A 17,219-nucleotide genomic window follows, 5' to 3' on the forward strand; every position below is an offset into this window, starting at 1 on the left:
ATCTTGTTCATAGAGAATGGTATAATATCATTAAAATCCTCCTGATAATATTATGTCTGTGTTATTATTAATTTGATATTGATTATCAAATATGATTTTTTTGAGGTAGGCTTTGGCTTTTGGAGCCTTCTGCAAATCTGGATAATAGTTACTGAGATTCATCAAGGTCCAATAACTCTAAAATAGCATATTGATAAATGATTTTTTTTTAAAACTTCAATCAAGGCAAGAATAGCATTGTTGAGCATTATACGACTCCAATTTGAAGTTGTAAATCTCAAATAAATGCCCTTCTCTCTTCTTTTTTTTTGGGGGGGGGGGGGGGGTGGGGGTTGTTAAGTTCCAATGCATGTCTGTTAATGCTGATCCAAAAGCCCAATAGACTAAACAGACTCTTCATCTGAACTCTCTAAAGAATCGTAGCTTTTGTTAAAAATGAGAGTTATAAAGCTTCTTTAAATTGGCTTATGGCATAGAATACCATACAAGCAATGCTACCAAATGGCTTACCTGAGTTACTAATCATGAAGGTTCCAAAACAACATGACCAAACCACCATAATATAGATACTAGAGAGCTTTTCTAGTTAATGTTAATAACGAAATGATAGAAAGAAAAACAAGAAACGAGTTGAGACTCAAAGCAACCAACAGAAGAGCATACACATTTTGAGAAGAGGAACAAGGGGGGGGGGGGGATTGAGGAAGGGGTGTAGGAGGAATGGTTTATCATGAGTGGGTCTACTAGTAATTACATAGAGGGTTAATGCTCACTAAATGTGACTGGCAGAATAACCACTCAATCCAAAATTCATAGACAGACACAGAAGAGTTCCAAACAGAAGGACTTCAATTGGTTAAGTCAACATTGTCTCACAAACTCCTCCCACCCCAAAATTGTAGAAACAGACCATCCAGCCGCTTGACAATCTGCAAATGTATGACATCTCTCAATCTAACATTGTTGTAGAATAATTAAATTAACCTTCAGGACGTCCTATTGTGGGTTGGAGACCAGTAGCTTCAGGTTTTACAAGACTGTATAAGCACCAGAACCTACTTCAGCATTAAATCATCAAAACAAAAAAAGAATACCCCATTAAATCATAACAATCATCTAAAAGTATAGACAGGTTGAACAACAATGAAACTCTGAAAAAGAAAATGTGGGGGACCAAAATAGAAAAATTCAAGCAGTGCACAAATTCATGAATGAGATCTGTATTATTCATCTCAACTATTAGAAGAGTACATGAGGTATTCCCAAAGCAACTGAATAACATGAAGAGTCGATGATCAACAAGACCGTTCCTTTGATGACAGTAACATAACCAAACGCAACATTCATCCAGACTATGCAAATTGATGACGACAAAAACGCAAAAAGCAAACATCGAATAAACCACGAACCTTTTTTTTTCCAAAAAAAAGGACTATTACCGCTGAGAAAACCCTGAGCGAGGGTGGTCTTCCTTATTTTTCCCTCAAAATTTCTTCGAATAAAAATATCAAATTTCCTCGAAACTCCTAAAACCACAGAATTATAATCCATTAAATCTAAGAAAAAAACCAGGTACCAATAACCGAAACAAAATTATCAAAAAAGCAGAAAAGAAAAAAACATACCTGACTAACGCAGGAGGATGACGATCGGCTACGAAGATCGATTGATTTATCAATCGGTCGGTCACTTAACTTAATTTTTTTGTAAAAAAAATGAATTTTTGTTCTTGTTTTCCCCCAAAAATAAGAAGAAGAAAAAAAAACAAAAGAAACCGATGAAGAAGAAACCCACAAGGAACAGTAGACAAGTCTCCCTCGCTCTCTCCGCAAATCTACTCTCGCACTCGCTCTGTATTTTCGTGTTTCTTCTTAATGAGAACGCAATAAAAGTCCTTTGGCGGAAGGGAACGAAGAGAAAGGGTGGGTGCGATGCGATTGAGAGGAGAGAGAGAGAGAGAGAGAGGAAATGGGGAAGAGAGAATAGAAGACTTGGCGGAGATGGGTTGGAGAGGAAGGTGGGCTGGAAGAGGACAGTAAATAATGATAATAATAATAATAATAACAATAATAATCAATAATAATCTAAACCCAGAAATTCCCTGCCCTTCTCTCTCTCTCTCTCGTGATGATGTGTGTGAAAATGGGAAATTGAGTACACGAAGTAAGAGTAATTCTCTAATCCTCTAATCCTCTAATTCTCTCTCTTTGTCATGTATTTCTTTCTCCCAAATACTAAACAAAAAAGGAAAGGGAAACAATGAGATTTGTGTTTGTATTGGGAGAGAGAGAGAGAGAGTATATCTATCTATCTTTTGCCTTTTCCTTCTTAGTAAAAAAAAAAAAGAGGAAAACAAGCAGCTCATTCCCCCGCTCTCACGACTCACGAGTCCTGATGCGCGCGGTAATGCTAATTACTAAAATACCTTTCTCTCTCTTTCTCTCTCTCTTTCTCTAATCTCTGTCTCAACCTCCTTCCTCACGCCAAGCTCCTGTCCTTCCCTATGCTTTACACCTGTTCTTCCCTTTCTAATTTCGTATTTTTCAAAGAAAATTAATTTTTGTATCTCCGTATTTCCCTCTCTTTCTTTCTCTCTGAAGTGGGACAAGTAGTAGTAGTGCTACTTCTTTTGCTAAGATAAGATAACTATAACAAAAACTAAAAAATTCTTCACTGATGACTTCAAGCATTCGTGGGTCTCTTTATTTTGTATCTGTCTCTATTCCCCACCCTTATTTTAAGGAATTGAGGGGTCAGTTTAGCTTTTTGTAAGCCACATATAGGGGTGTAAATCAATAGTTGAAATCCATTTCGTATCCGTTTAGTACTATCCGAATCATTCGAAAGTTAAACGAATGTGGATACGGATAGGCTATAGCTATCCGAAAAGCTATATTTACATGTAAACGGATAAAATATCCGAATCCATATCTATGTCTGTATCTGTTTAGCATTATTCGAATCTATCCGATAGCTAATCAGATGCGAATGCGAATGCGAATGCGGAAATGACACTATCCGAACTGAATCCAATCCATTTACAGCCCTAGCCACAGATGAAACTTGAAAACCACCAACGACACCCACAAATTCTCTCTTCTTTTTTTCTCTCCTCTCCAAGTCTCCAACTGTGTGTGTGTGGATCATAGGATGGTGTATTAAGTAACCATTGCGTGTGAGGCATTTTCTGGGTTCTACGAAAGTTGTGGTTGGACACAGAACCTACTTTTAGTAAATAATTGGGTGTATTTGTGTGAAGGACAGATTTGGACTAATTTATTTTTAGGAATAAATTTTCTTTTTTGACTCCTACTTTATGTACAGTGAACTTATTTGTCTCCCTCCACACAATGACTGTGATGGAACCTCCTGTGCATGTGTCCGCTCATGAAGAATAATCATCATGCACGTGCTAATCCTCCTTTTCGTTTTCAAAATGGGAGAGATGAGAGAAGAGGAGCCATGGTTCCAACCTTCCTCGATACCAATTTTGCACCTTGTCGATCTTGATACTAAGAGAGTACCGATACCACATTGATGACACAGTATAGACAAAAGGTAAAATAATCAAAATATATATTTTAAAGTATTGGAATCAGATCGTATCGATTTTGCACTCTGCAGATCCAGATATTATATCGATGACATAGCATGGACAAAGGGTAAAATGATCAAAAACATATTTTTAAAGGAGATTCAAGGGCAAATTTGTTCGATACGATGATCCTGGCTGATACCAATCCCATACCGTATCGGTTTTAAAGTTGACCGATACCCATTTCGATATCATGCACTAATACAATGAGAGGGGGATAAAGAAATAATCATCCACGAAGAAATTGCAACATAACCAGTTATCACTTGTTGCCTGTTGGAGAGATTTTAGGGGTTGTATGGTAACATTTTTATTATTTTTTATGTTTTTGTTAATTTAGAATATTTTGTGTAAAAATATTGTATGGTAAAATTGAAGGGAAAGTATTTATGTTACTTAAAAAAAACAAAAACACATATGGAATACATATTAATAGAAATATTGGTTTTGTTTCTATCAGATTACATAAAATATCATTTTACACATATTTTCATTACTCATATATTATATAACAATAATTAGACACGAAAGCAAGATCGTCAAATGTATCAACCAGACACAGAGTGGTGGTGGTGGTGATGGGTTGAGACTTGAGAGTCTGTAATATCAGGCCTTTTATTTTGAGTGTTTGTTTCTTCTTCTTATTTAAGCTTTTTTAATTGTTTCTCAAATGATAATAAGAAGTGTTTTTTTTTATTAAGTTCGTTTTAAAGAAGCGTAAAAATAGATTGGACCACACATACAAGTTCTGGTCCAAATCTATTCCCAAAAAAATACAAAAACAACAAAAGTGTTTTTTTAGCATTGCCATTCAACCCCCCTTGCTTGCTTAGTCGGCCAGTGTGCCTTACCAATAGAGTGCATATTCTCATTACAACTATCTTGTTTTGACCATGTGCCTCAAGGCACCCCTCCCCCTCCCCCTACCCTCCCCCAAACAAATAAATAAATAAAAAATCTCTTGTCTTTGTGGTAATTTTCTTTTTGTTTTCTAGATAAGCAAGCTCTAAGGAGAGTTGACCTCATGACCTCTTAATTGTGAGGTAACAATCCTTGCCAACTGAACTACTCCCTTCAGGTATCTTGGATGGTGATATTAGCAAGATATTACAATTGAAGAGTAAATATTTTTTTTTAAAATTTATTGTTCCATTTTTATTCATGACTTAAAGAAATTTTGGAAATAAATCAAATGGCAATCAAAAAAATTTACATATTATAAGTACAACCATAGTAGTGTCATTCAAACAATCCCTCACTTTTACCATGTTTTGTCTTTAGAGTTTAGGTATCCACAAGTGAATGGGTCTCACCTAAAAAGCATTAAATGCATTCCAAGGTCATGAATATTATCATCTAAGTCGTGTGTTTAAATCCTAGCCACGTTTAAATCTTAACACCAAAAAGTCCTGCTTTAAAGAAAAAATCAAAATGAAAGATATCCTTCTCAACTCTGATTGATTGGTAAGGATCGGTTAAGAAGGGGGGGAAGGGGAATCCAAGCAAATAAAACCATCAATTTATTTTAAAAAAACAAACTCTATGAGAACTATAGGGTCACCTACCTAATTAATCCCTTGATATGACTGGTTCATTCATTTATTTTGGACATGTGCTAGTCATTTAGCCAATGTTTTATAAGCAAAAATATAAAGAAAATGAAGTGTCATTATTCAATCATGTGATCATCTATTTGGAGGGCCTTAGGGTCCACTAAACCTATTTCCATTTAATAATCCCTTATAGGCAATCAAAAATTCATATTTTTGATCGATTTGGAGGACCTCAGGATCTGATTGATTTTCAAATCATATTTTTCAAAAGAAAAAAAAAAATTTTGGTGGCAATTTATAGTGAGCAACATAGAAGGTTGATATAATGTCTGATATGTGAGAGACCATTTTATATGGAAATGAGCATCTAATCTATTTTTCCCAACCTTCTACTAATGATAAACATGTTTATATATAATATTGATTTAACTTTACTTTATTAAATACTATGAATGGATAGATCCTTGTTTCTCCGTAACTCCGTTTACGGGACACAGGAGTGTTACCCGTTTTAATCAATACACTCTCGTTCTACCCAAAAAAAAAAAACCTATGAATGCCAATATATTCCTTCCATCCCATAATGATTGCTCATTTTGCCTGATTTCATTTTTTAAGGTAAAGTAGTTATGTAATCAATTATCCAATAATCATATTTAATTTTTTCAAAATATAAACATAATAGTCTCTTTACTATTCATTTAATCTTGTGCTCTTCGTTCTACAAAAAAAAATCTTGTATTCTTCATTTTAAAAGAATATGTAATAGGTGATTGTTTGGGAATATGACAAAATCTTAATGCATTGAGTGAAAAAACTGGACAAATAATTTTGGGACATAAAAAACCCCAACGAGGACAATCTCTGTGGGGTGAAAAGTGTAGGAAATTTTGAATTCAAACTTGCATTGGAAGATCAATCAATACACTTGGAAACATTTGTTATTTTATCAAATCAACCATATTTATTTTAATTCCTATAATATTTGTAAGACATAACAACTCAATTAGATTAATCAAACATCCACAGTTTCAATTAATATTTTTATTTTTCTATACTAGATATATTTCCTCCATTATTCTTTTTATAGTATGTGCATGATAATCTATTCTCCGTAGTCCATTCCTTCGACGTCAAAGGTGGATCACAATTGGATAAAACTCCCAGATATGAATCATTGCACGCACCAAAAGTTAACATGATAAAATGAATATATTCACCAATTTTTTTTTTTGGGTGGGGCCGGGGGGGGGGGGATGGTGGGAGCTAACAAGACCACAGACATTAAAATCACCATATGTACATATATTGGCATGTATCTTCCAACTTGAGTCTATTAGATGGCAAGGGGACTTGAGTCTATTAGATGGCAAGGCAATGCTGATGTTAATTCTCTTAAAAGGTGATTGACTTAGTCATATGAACTATGCTTATAAAGGAATTATCTAAATGACACCTCTAGGGGTGTATATTGAACATGTAACCTTCTTTTGCTTGCCCCTTATTTTATTTCCAAAAGTTCTTTAAGTTGGAGGAACAGCAGGGCTTTCAAAATTATTTAAAAGTGTCATACCATTATATCATTTTCAAGAGTTATCATTGTCTCGCATGTCTTTCAAATATACATATGAAAATTTACCCACTGAAAGAAAATTTGTGTTAAATTAAAAAAACAAGGTTACAAATTATTCGATATCTTCTGAGGTGTCAATAAAAAAAATCCCCTTTATTTTTCCTTTATTATTAAATTGTTTTTTTATGGTTTCCATAAAAGTTGTCCATCTGATCAATCATCTAAGCTACGTGTTTCTTTCTAAACTCTCAATAAAAAAATAAAAAAAATTCCAAAACCCACGGCCAACCCCAAAAGATTGATTTTGTTAGGTTAATCTTTTTCTCATGTTAAGATTTGTTTGTTTATCACTCATCTCGAGGTCTAACATCTGTTAAATCCTATTTTCATGAGATGTGTGGCTACTTACTCTTGAAGAGGACAAAATTCTTCTATTTCTAGTTTACTTATTTTTTGAATTTTATTGTTTCCCTTGATGGCTAGATATTTATTAGCTCACCAATTTAAGTTGTATAGGATGAAGTGGGAACATGGATCATCTACACGTACATGCAGGTGAATATACATCTCAGAGCCAATAATATATTTATTTTGTTTTCATAAATGCCCCTCCTCCTCTTTTATATGACAAAAATAGGACAGGCGGTTACCTCTCACATGTATGTACATCTGCACGTACGTACAGCGAAACCGAACTCGTGAAGTGGAGCCATGTTCCTTATCCTAACCATACAAGTTGTTATATGAACCCCACAAGTGCACCTACACAACTTCGTCTTCTTCATCTCATGCTCATTATAAATCCCAACGTTTGATCATGGAGAACTAGAATGGTGGTAAACATACATAATCCATTGATGAGTGCATTGCATGTGAATTGAAAAGCCATTATTCTTTGCAAATCTTGATATACTTTATAAGCTTCCATGGATGTATCAAAGGTCTGTCTAGATATTATTTGCATTTCATCAACCTCCATCTTTTCATCCCTTGCACTATCATGCACACCATGCTCTTTATTCATCCCTTCAACTCCATTATTGAATGATCCCTCTCAACCAAGGTTCTAAAACTCGAGTTTCAACTAGATTTCGATCAGCCAGAAATCGAGTTCGTCTCGGTTTCGACCATATTTCAGTCGAGACTTGGGACTTTCTCCAAGCTAACTCGAACCTTGGTTTCAAGGCCCAAAAATTGTTTTTTTGCTCTGATTCTTGTTGTGTATCTTTTTTTAAAAAAAAAAAAACAAAAAACTCAATCCATGCATTAGTTTCACATAGAGAATAGTAAAAATATTACTTGTGGTTTTGATCAAAGTTTTTTCTGTATATTGTTCTTGAACATGATAACGAATAAAGTTTGGCCAAAACATAATTCCTTCAATATAAATCAGATTTAAGCAATCTTGAATTTGTTAGAAAGCTTTCTTTTGATAGTTTTTCAACAAGTCCAAGATTGTTTAAATATAATTTATATATTGAAGGAGTTATGTATTGGTCAAACTTGATTTGGTGTGCACGAATGCTGTCAAAATCGCTCTGAATGAAAAAAAAAAATTGGACATCAAAACTATTGAATATTTTACCGCACATTTGATTTTTTAGCAATGTTTTATCTTATTAAGATTTATGAAATTTTTAAATTTGAGAAAAATCCCAGCATTAGAAAGTTGAAAATTGCATCTACCGTCGAAAATTCAGTTCTTGTTCTTGAACTAGGGGGTTGATTTTTTTTTTCTTTTGGAATTTGATTTTTTAACTATTTTTATTAGATTTAAATAGGGAGTATTTGCTTATTTATGAATAATATCTTAAGTAAATGAAATACAAATACAAAAACATTTACTTAAAGGTTTATGGCAATTTATGGCATTAATACTTGTCTGTCCTAGTTTCGAGTCAAGTTTCCCTTAGTTTCGATGGGCATATATGTTGAAACCACCGAAATATAGTCGAAACTGATCGAAACCATCGAAATCAGGTCGAATCCAAGGATTTTATAAAATCCCCCTTCAACTTGTCTCGGAAACCTACGAAACCGAGTTAACTCGCTGGTTTTGACAAGTATCGGTCGAGTTTTTCTTCCATGCTCTCAACAAACATACATCTCCATTATTGAATGAATCTCTCTCAACAAACATAGGGTCCCCAACTGTCATATATGAAAAACCATAGCAGTGCCTTATGTTGGAATTATTGTGTCTATCAAACCCAGTTTGTTAAATATTGTTATTTTATTGTGCCTTAGTTGTTAAATATTGCTATTTTGTATAATACTATTTAAGCATTGACAATGTTTAAATTTATATCTTAAATCACCCACAACTAGAGATGGAATTGGGCATTTGTAGACGCATCAGTTTGGCACCTTCCTTGGAATGAAATTTTGCGAATGTTCCTGTTACAAGGTTAGCAGCCAAGGAAATGGAATCTTAAGGGATATTTTAGAAAATACTAAAACCTAGGAGGGTATTTATGAACCCAAAGGGGAAGTGAATTATTCCATTTCCTTGGCTGCTAACCTTATAGTAGGAACATTCCTGCTATGGGCATAGCAGCAAAATTTTTTCCCCTTGAAGGTGCGCTTCTATGATGAATGTGTGCCCTAGCATGATGTGCAATGCTCGATTTTTAAGCTTAGAGGGATTTATTAATTCCTAGATGATGTTTTATACCCTTTTAGAAAGTTTAAGAAAATAGATAAAAGACCAAAATACCCCAAAGAAAGTTGATCGGATTAGAGGGTGGTCAAATGACCTTAAAATCAGCCCAGACTTTGTGATATGGTTTATTTCATAATGAAAACCTTTCTATTTTTAATTCTCTAGGACCTACTTTCAAATGGATATTCGAGCCTATTATTGGTTAAAATGATTCATGATTTTTATACCCTTGGATAGTAGTGGGAATAAGCTTTCCAATGGTACCTAGATCATGAAATTTGGATATACGATTTCAAAGTTACGATTTTTCAAAAATAAAATCATATTGGATTTGGTCAACCTGGACCGATCTAGGTCAGCCAACAACGTATTTTGCACCTACGCAAATGACTCAACACTCATGTGCAAGATGGTGTTGGCCAATGTCAACATGTAGGCCGAATTGTGTCAAACTACTTGATCCGGTTCGACTAGAAACCAAACTAGAAACCAAACTAGAAACTGATGGCGGCATAAGCCAAACTTCCAGCTACTCTTACACCCATGTTCTCAACATGCTTATTAAATACAAGTAGTCTGAGTCCCTTCGTCATAAGGTCAGACATATTTTTGTAGAATCAACTTTAGAAATGATGAAATTGCCTCGTTGTATGATCTCCCGAATGAGATGATATTGATACTCCATATGCTTGTTCCTCTAGTAAACTCTAGGTTTCTTAGCTTGAGCAATGGCTTCTCTATTATCACATAACATGGATATATAGAGTTCAACGAGGTCGAATACTACCTTTAGGTTGGTTAAAAACTTTTTTAACCACATCCCCTCCTTGGTTGCTTCAGAAGCTGTCAAATACTTAGCCCTAGTTGTGGAATTTATTGTTGACTTCTACTTGGCACTTCTCCATATGATTGCCCCTCTTAACATGAACAATATCTTGGAAGTGAACTTCTTATCATATTTATTAGTTTGAAAGCTGAGTCAGTATATCTAACAACTATCATGTTGTCTGCACTATAAAACAAGGAAATAATCCTTTGTCCATTTCAAGTATTTCATGATGCACTTGACAGCAGTCCAATGTTCCGGTTCAAGGTTAAATCAATATTTATTGACCATACCAATTGCATGACATATATTTGATTTTTTTTTGGTAATTCATGACATATATTTGATCAATAAACTGCATTGCATGCATGAGTCTTCCCACTGTGGAAGCATAGGGCACCACTTTTCATAATCTCTATGTCCTTAGGGATCTAGGAACATTGTGACTTAGAAATTGTAATGCCATGTTGGAGAGGAACATTTCCTCTTTTAGAATTCTCCATTCTAAACCTCTTCAAAACAAAATTTTGGGGAAAAAAAATCCAAATGATAATATTATGCAGATACCTTAACATACCCTCTCACAAAAAATGGGTCCCACACACTCTCTCCCGTCCAAAACCCCATATTGTACAATTCATAACCCAACCCTCCCATTCACCCCAATTAATACATTGGAGTTGGAGGAAACTCTTGACCCAAAAATTTATTTCACTTTTCAACTAAACTTTCTGGATTTGAACTACTTACAAAGTTTAACCAATAAACTTGTTGCAATAACTATCCTGGTGAGGACGTTTAATTCCACCACATGGAAGAATTAAATGACATACTTCAAAGATGGTCTTGATAGACCACATGTTAAATTTCAAATCCAAATTCAATTTTCTGTTCTCTATGTAATGCCATACCCTCCCATATATGTCCATGCACCCCGTTGGTAGTTCCTTGTACCCATGTAAATAGTTAAATTTTTCAATGATCTGTTTCACATACAACCAACTCTATTTGGGCTTTGAAATTTAAACAACGTTATTTGGGTTCTACCTGTCCAAAAAATTTTAGTCTAATCCAATATGCCATGTGGTAGATGTAAGCATCCAATCATGACTTGCTTATATGGACCACTAAACTAGAAAACCTTTTCCTTAAACTTGGTAAGATTTTAAGTTTGTTCCATTTTCATAATACTAAAGTCCATCTTTCATGTTTTACCTAGAATATAGTGTAAAAAATTTGGTCTCCGACAAAATTTTAGGTAAGATATCCTCCACATGAACCAAGGACCCAGCTTAAATAATAGCAAACCAGTATTTTTTTTTTGCCTCTCCCTTTAAGAGTAATCTTAGCGCCAATTCCCTAAAATTTTCTTAAGTAATAATGCTATAATATTTTGTCTTTGTTGCAAACTGCCTATATCATGCATTGTACAACTTATATAGTGTAAACCAATTTGGGGGTGCTTCGAGGAAAGACTCATTCTCTGTTAAAAGTGCTTATCATTTTTTGTCCAATCAATGGCTATTTTGAGATGGTAGACCGTACAACTACGACAACGGGACACCCTTGTCATCATCAAGTTTGGAAACAAATTTGAAACTGCTTTTCTACCCCGAAGGTGAGGAATTTGTTATGGAGAATCTGTGCAGGTGGTATTGCAACCTCTAAGGCTCTCAATCATAGACAAACAACGGTTGAGCCTCTTTGCCAAAGTTGTGGGATTGTAACAAAGACAAATGACTACATTTTTCTCCATTGTCCTTTTGCTCGATCAGTTTGGTTTGGTTGTAGTATTTCCTTCATAGTTCCTAACCTTGATGACTACCCAATGCATCGATGGATCCAAGATTGAAAAACTTTCCACCAACATGGCAAGAGATTTTATAAGGAGTCTTTTTCCTTGTGTGCTTTCATTTGTTGGTACTTATGGATAGCCCGGAACGATTTGCTTTTCGGTTAAAGTTGGTGGGCTCCTTTGAGATTATTGAAGCAGCTCTGAAGTCTTGAAATAATTTTTGGGAATGTCTTCTTTGTCCACCTGTCCCCTAAAATCACAAGAATTGACGATTTTGTCATCATGGAGCCCCCTCCCTATTCTTCATTCAAGTTGAACTGTGATACTTCGGTTCAACATGAGAAAAAGTGAGGAGGCTTGGGTTTTATCATCAGGAATTCCCAAAATCGATGCATCGCTGCAGTCTTTGAGCCATGCACTACATATGATGTTCTACTTAATGAAGCATTGGCAGTTAGGCAAGGAATATTAGAAGCTAGCTCAAAGGGAATCGATAATTCGATTGTCGAGAGTGATAACCAAGAAGTGACCTTAGCCTTGCAATCGGCTTCCACTTCTTCCCCTATAGTAATTCAATCAATTATAGAACTTATCATATATCTTCAGAGTTGTTTTGGGTCTTGTACTATTCAATTTATTCCAAGATCTAGTAATGCTATTACAGATGCTCTTGCTAGGAGGGCCTTGTCCTTAGTAAGAAAAACAATTTGGCCTTTATCCCATCCCTGTCTCTTTGAGGATGGAAGTGTCTCGCTCTTTTGAATAGATTGGCTTTTTATCGGGGGAAAAAAAACAATTTGCATTCCAATTTATCAAATTAGTGATAATCCTTTACTACCAATTAGGTAATACCTTAATACTCTATCAGCCAATCTGGTAGAGTATTTAGCAAGCCTCGACATAGCATAATTTGGCTTATGTGTAGGCTATGTCCCGTCGATTATTGTGAAATCAGTTTGGGTGAATGTCAAGATAGCTTGAATTGTCTTAGGCTTGCCTTGGTCAAGCATTGGCTAACTGGCTAAGGCACCGCACATGCATATTGATTCCGCTAAAAATTTATGTGACACTTTGTATCAAAGCAAGCAATGCCTGTAGCTTAATAGAAGAATTCTTTGTATTTGGTTTTAAAGTTACAGTTATGCCATGGGTTCAACAAATGAATGCTCTGACAGTTGATATCAAGACTAGGACCATGCTTGGTGAGTGGTACATCGACATGGTTGGATTTAGTATTATTCTCGATACAACATCGGTGGTTTTTAGGGGCCACAGAGGTGGGAAATAGTAGACCTTGTCAGTTTGGAGTAGGGACTCGTCAACACATTTGCTTGAGACTCTAGTGCGACAAACAAGGCTGGGGTAACTTGGTGTGGCACTGAGGCACGAAGTGAGTTGTCTTGGGAGGCAAGGAATAATTTGAGCTTAATGAGTGTGTTTACTGAAGGTGGCACATATATGTTTGGGTAGACCATGACTTAAAATGCATTGGAAGGTTGTGTTGTGGGCTTGAGTGGGGGGAGCATTAAGGGCACATAAGCTTCGACCTGGAAGTAGTTAGATCCTCAAATCCATGCCAACAACTAGCTGAGAAGAGCAGTGGTTCATTTGTTGATGCTATGCAATCTGAACCGAATGGGGTCAATAATTCCATTGTGGTAGGAGTAGCAAGAGCGGTTGATGGGCCTTCCTTAAGTATGATGCCTCCTACGGGTGAGGAGACCTCAAGAAGTGAGGCGTTGTGTAATCCCCAACTGCGTGTGTAGGAGACTAGCATCGACAATCCTCAAGAAGCGAGGCACTAAAAGACCAACTATGAGAGTGGGCAACAAAAGACCACTTGAGGGAAGTATTAAAATGTGAGGCACCGCGACATTCAAGGTCACATAGAGATGGCTTAGGGGTCAACTAGATTTGGGATGCGAGTGCAAGTGATGGTATGGAATGTCTTGGGAAGCTTGTGTTTTGAATTTGTTGTGGTTAACTGGGTGTGCGCGCACAATAGAAGTGTGCCTGATGTTTTGGGCACCATGAGTGGTGCATTGGAGGAGAGGAACTCATGGGACAACTGGATTTGCATACAACATAAGACCACTGGTATGGGACATCATGTCAAGCTTGGGTTACAAATTCAATGTTGGATGGCCTGAATATCAACACACAGGTACGTCGCAGGGCATAAACTCAAGGACAACAGTGTTGAGCACAACAAAAGTTAGGACATCACTTCAAACTTGTGTTTCATATGCAATGTTGTTACTATGGGGCTGAGCACACTAGGGAAAGTGTGGCTCACTTTCGCCCTGAAGTGGTGCAAACCAAGGACCTCTAATTAGCAAAGTGGTGACTTGGGACGTTGAATTGAATTGGGGGGAGTTTTTGAGCTTGGAGATTGAAGGGCTATCTTTCAAAGAGGGCAACTTCTATGTATTGGGGCACAGATAACTGACAAACAAGGAATTGTGGCGTCAAAGCAGGTTATATTCAGGCAGGGTGGCGCATCTTGTTTGAAGTTACAATGTCCTTTGTATGGCAATTGGGTGTGTTACTTGAACTCACAAAGGAAGACTGAAGGAAGAGGCATTGTGGTGATGAAGTCCAAACAGTGATAATGGTAAGATTGTTATTCAGGTAAGGTGGTCCATCTTGTTTTAAGGCATGCCACTGTACTATGGGTCTGAAAAAACCTTCGGTATGCATTATGCCTGCATACCATTCGAGTGAGACTGTTGCTACACCTTGGGCATGATGGTTGGTTTAGTGATACCCTTGAATTGGAAAGGCACTAATGAGGAACTGCAGTGATGAGGGACTGTTGGGCGAGAGCAGCAATCTCAAGTATTCAACAATTTTTTAATCATGAAAATTTCACTTGCCTTACCGATATACTTTATGCAGAGTTGGTTGAGTTGAGCCACTACTCTGCTGATTGAGGGTCCAATTTATTGGAAATACAGGGATTTCAAAGATGCACAAAAGAATGTTTTCCTCACTTTTGACAAATTTGTCTCAATAGCATTTGCAGTGCATCAGCACTCCAAGAATGCAGCATCCAAGAACTGCATGTATAAATAAATATATATATATATATAATCACTAGGCCCTGTGGAGCCAATGACTGTTTAACCTTGGATAAAAATTCATTTGTAACAGTGGTGACAGTAATAAAAATCAGAATTTAAAGTAGTACAGTGGCATCCGTAAATAATTGTTGTTCACACACGCACATACAGCAAGAGAGAGAAGGGTGTAACCAATGCACGAGGCTCCCGCCACTGCGGGGTCTGGGGACGGTCATAATGTACGCAGCCTTACCCTTGCTTTCACAAAGAGTGGTAAAAAACAAACGCATTTTTTAAATGGAAACCAGGGGTAAATCTGTCCGATCCAGACTGACACGGGGTAATCCTAATCAGCCCATATCCGTTACCGAATCCTAACCTCCCCCCCCCCCCCCCCACACACACACACACACACAGAGCAAACACTCACAGACAAGAAGCAAACTAGTGGAGAGCAAGAAAGAGCGCCAAAATAAAAAAGGGATTGCAGTCACCACCTCTGCCCCATCAAGGAGATGGTTGAAGAGGTTTAGTCAAATGAGTTCAACTGGTACTTCATTTACCTCGCATCTCACTTGGATTTTGTGTCGTATCCAATGGATCGCTTTCCAATTCACTAGACAAGTAGTGCCTGTGAAATTGCAAAAACAAGTACACCAATGTCAATGCACACCAAAGAGAACATTAGAAACTAAAGGGAAAAAGGGGAGGGGAGGGGAGGAAGATACAAACTTAAAACTTTTCTTCAACATACTGTAGAAAAATTAAACAAGAATCTTACCTTAGACTAGTGGTGTTCACCAGCCAAAACACCTGAGCCCACATTAACTTCCAAGTTGAATCTTCATAATTTCACTTTCTCTTGCTTAATTAAATGATGTTCCCATTCTTGTAACCCTTTTAAGAATGGGATACTGAGCGGTAACTTGATCAGAGTACAAAAGTAGAATAGCATAGCCACATAAATTTGCAGTTTGTTTCTTTATAATTTAATGGGATCCTCAACAGTGACTTGATCCGACTACAATAGTAGAAATGCATAGCCACATTAATTTGAAGTTTTTTTCTTCAGAAGTTTTCATTTTCTCTTGCTTCATTAAATGATATTCCCTTCTTGCAACCCATTTAAGAATAGGGATTCTGATTGCTAACTTTGTCTGAGTACAAATGTAAAATCGACCCCACATGAATTTGCAGCTTTCTTTGTAATTTGCATTTTCTCTTGCTTCATTAAAGGATATTCCCTTCTTGTAACCCATTTTAGGGATTCTGAACGGAGACTTGGTCCGAGTACAAAGTAGAATTTGCATGCACCTCTTGAAAAGCAGGTCTATCCTACTCAATCCATGTCTGTAAGAGGGGAGATCAGGTCGTTTAACTCCATGAAATCTCCCTCCAATAAAAATACGGAGCTCCCACTGACAATTCCATTGGAAGATTCAACCTGCATAACACCCTCATGATAAGATACTAGCTCAGAAATATTCCAGAAAAGCTGAAACAGACGATTCTTATAGATGAGTATAGGAGGGGAGGGGGGGGGGGACTGGATCCTTTCCAAGTTACATAGGAAACTTAAACAAGTCCACAATATATTATTCCTGCTGCCAATACATCTATCACCAGAAAAGAGATTAAATCTGAATCATTGTATTGTGAGAAATAAATGCCACTAGCTATGGTATCACTATTTGCTTGCATGAAAGTGATGAAACTCAGCATGAGATTTCTCGGTAGAGAATATCACATTTTGACTAAATAAAATTAAAGCCCCATGGCTTGGTGTGTCACAACTGGGATGCATGGACAAATAGCTGTATCAGCATCACTATGCATTACATGAGTCTAAACCCTCCATAGATAAAGGAAGGTTTTCCTTGGGATAGATTTTGAAGATAGGGGGAAAATGAGTTCAGAGAGCATTCAAACCAATCAGAAAGTTAATAATTAGTCTGAGAAACACATGGAGAAATAGTAATGTGGCATTGAGGAATATGCAAAGAACAGACAAAAATAACATAATATAGAGTTTCAACAGTTTATATCATATTCTAGTAGAAACACACCCACTCCTTCTCAAAAAGAAGTTCTAGTTTACAAAAGACAGTTAAAATGGCCTTACCAGCTGATCCGGCAATGGAATGGTCACGGGG

At 36.5% G+C, this 17,219-nt stretch overlaps 2 long non-coding RNA genes across 2 annotated transcripts; both read right to left on the reverse strand.

The window, feature by feature from the left end:
* Positions 1–993: 993 nt before the first annotated feature.
* On the reverse strand, positions 994–2,151 carry LOC122658032. The gene is made up of 3 exons (XR_006332404.1): positions 1,626–2,151; positions 1,440–1,526; positions 994–1,055 (listed from the first exon to the last, which is right to left on the reverse strand). It is a non-coding gene; the product is annotated as an uncharacterized LOC122658032 (long non-coding RNA).
* A 13,407-nt stretch (positions 2,152–15,558) lies between these two features.
* LOC122657591 lies at positions 15,559–17,218 on the reverse strand. The gene is made up of 3 exons (XR_006332326.1): positions 17,189–17,218; positions 15,848–16,510; positions 15,559–15,697 (listed from the first exon to the last, which is right to left on the reverse strand). It is a non-coding gene; the product is annotated as an uncharacterized LOC122657591 (long non-coding RNA).
* Position 17,219: the final 1 nt, after the last annotated feature.

This window comes from Telopea speciosissima, chromosome 4 (assembly GCF_018873765.1).
Source record: "Telopea speciosissima isolate NSW1024214 ecotype Mountain lineage chromosome 4, Tspe_v1, whole genome shotgun sequence".
Lineage (NCBI taxonomy): Eukaryota > Viridiplantae > Streptophyta > Magnoliopsida > Proteales > Proteaceae > Telopea > Telopea speciosissima.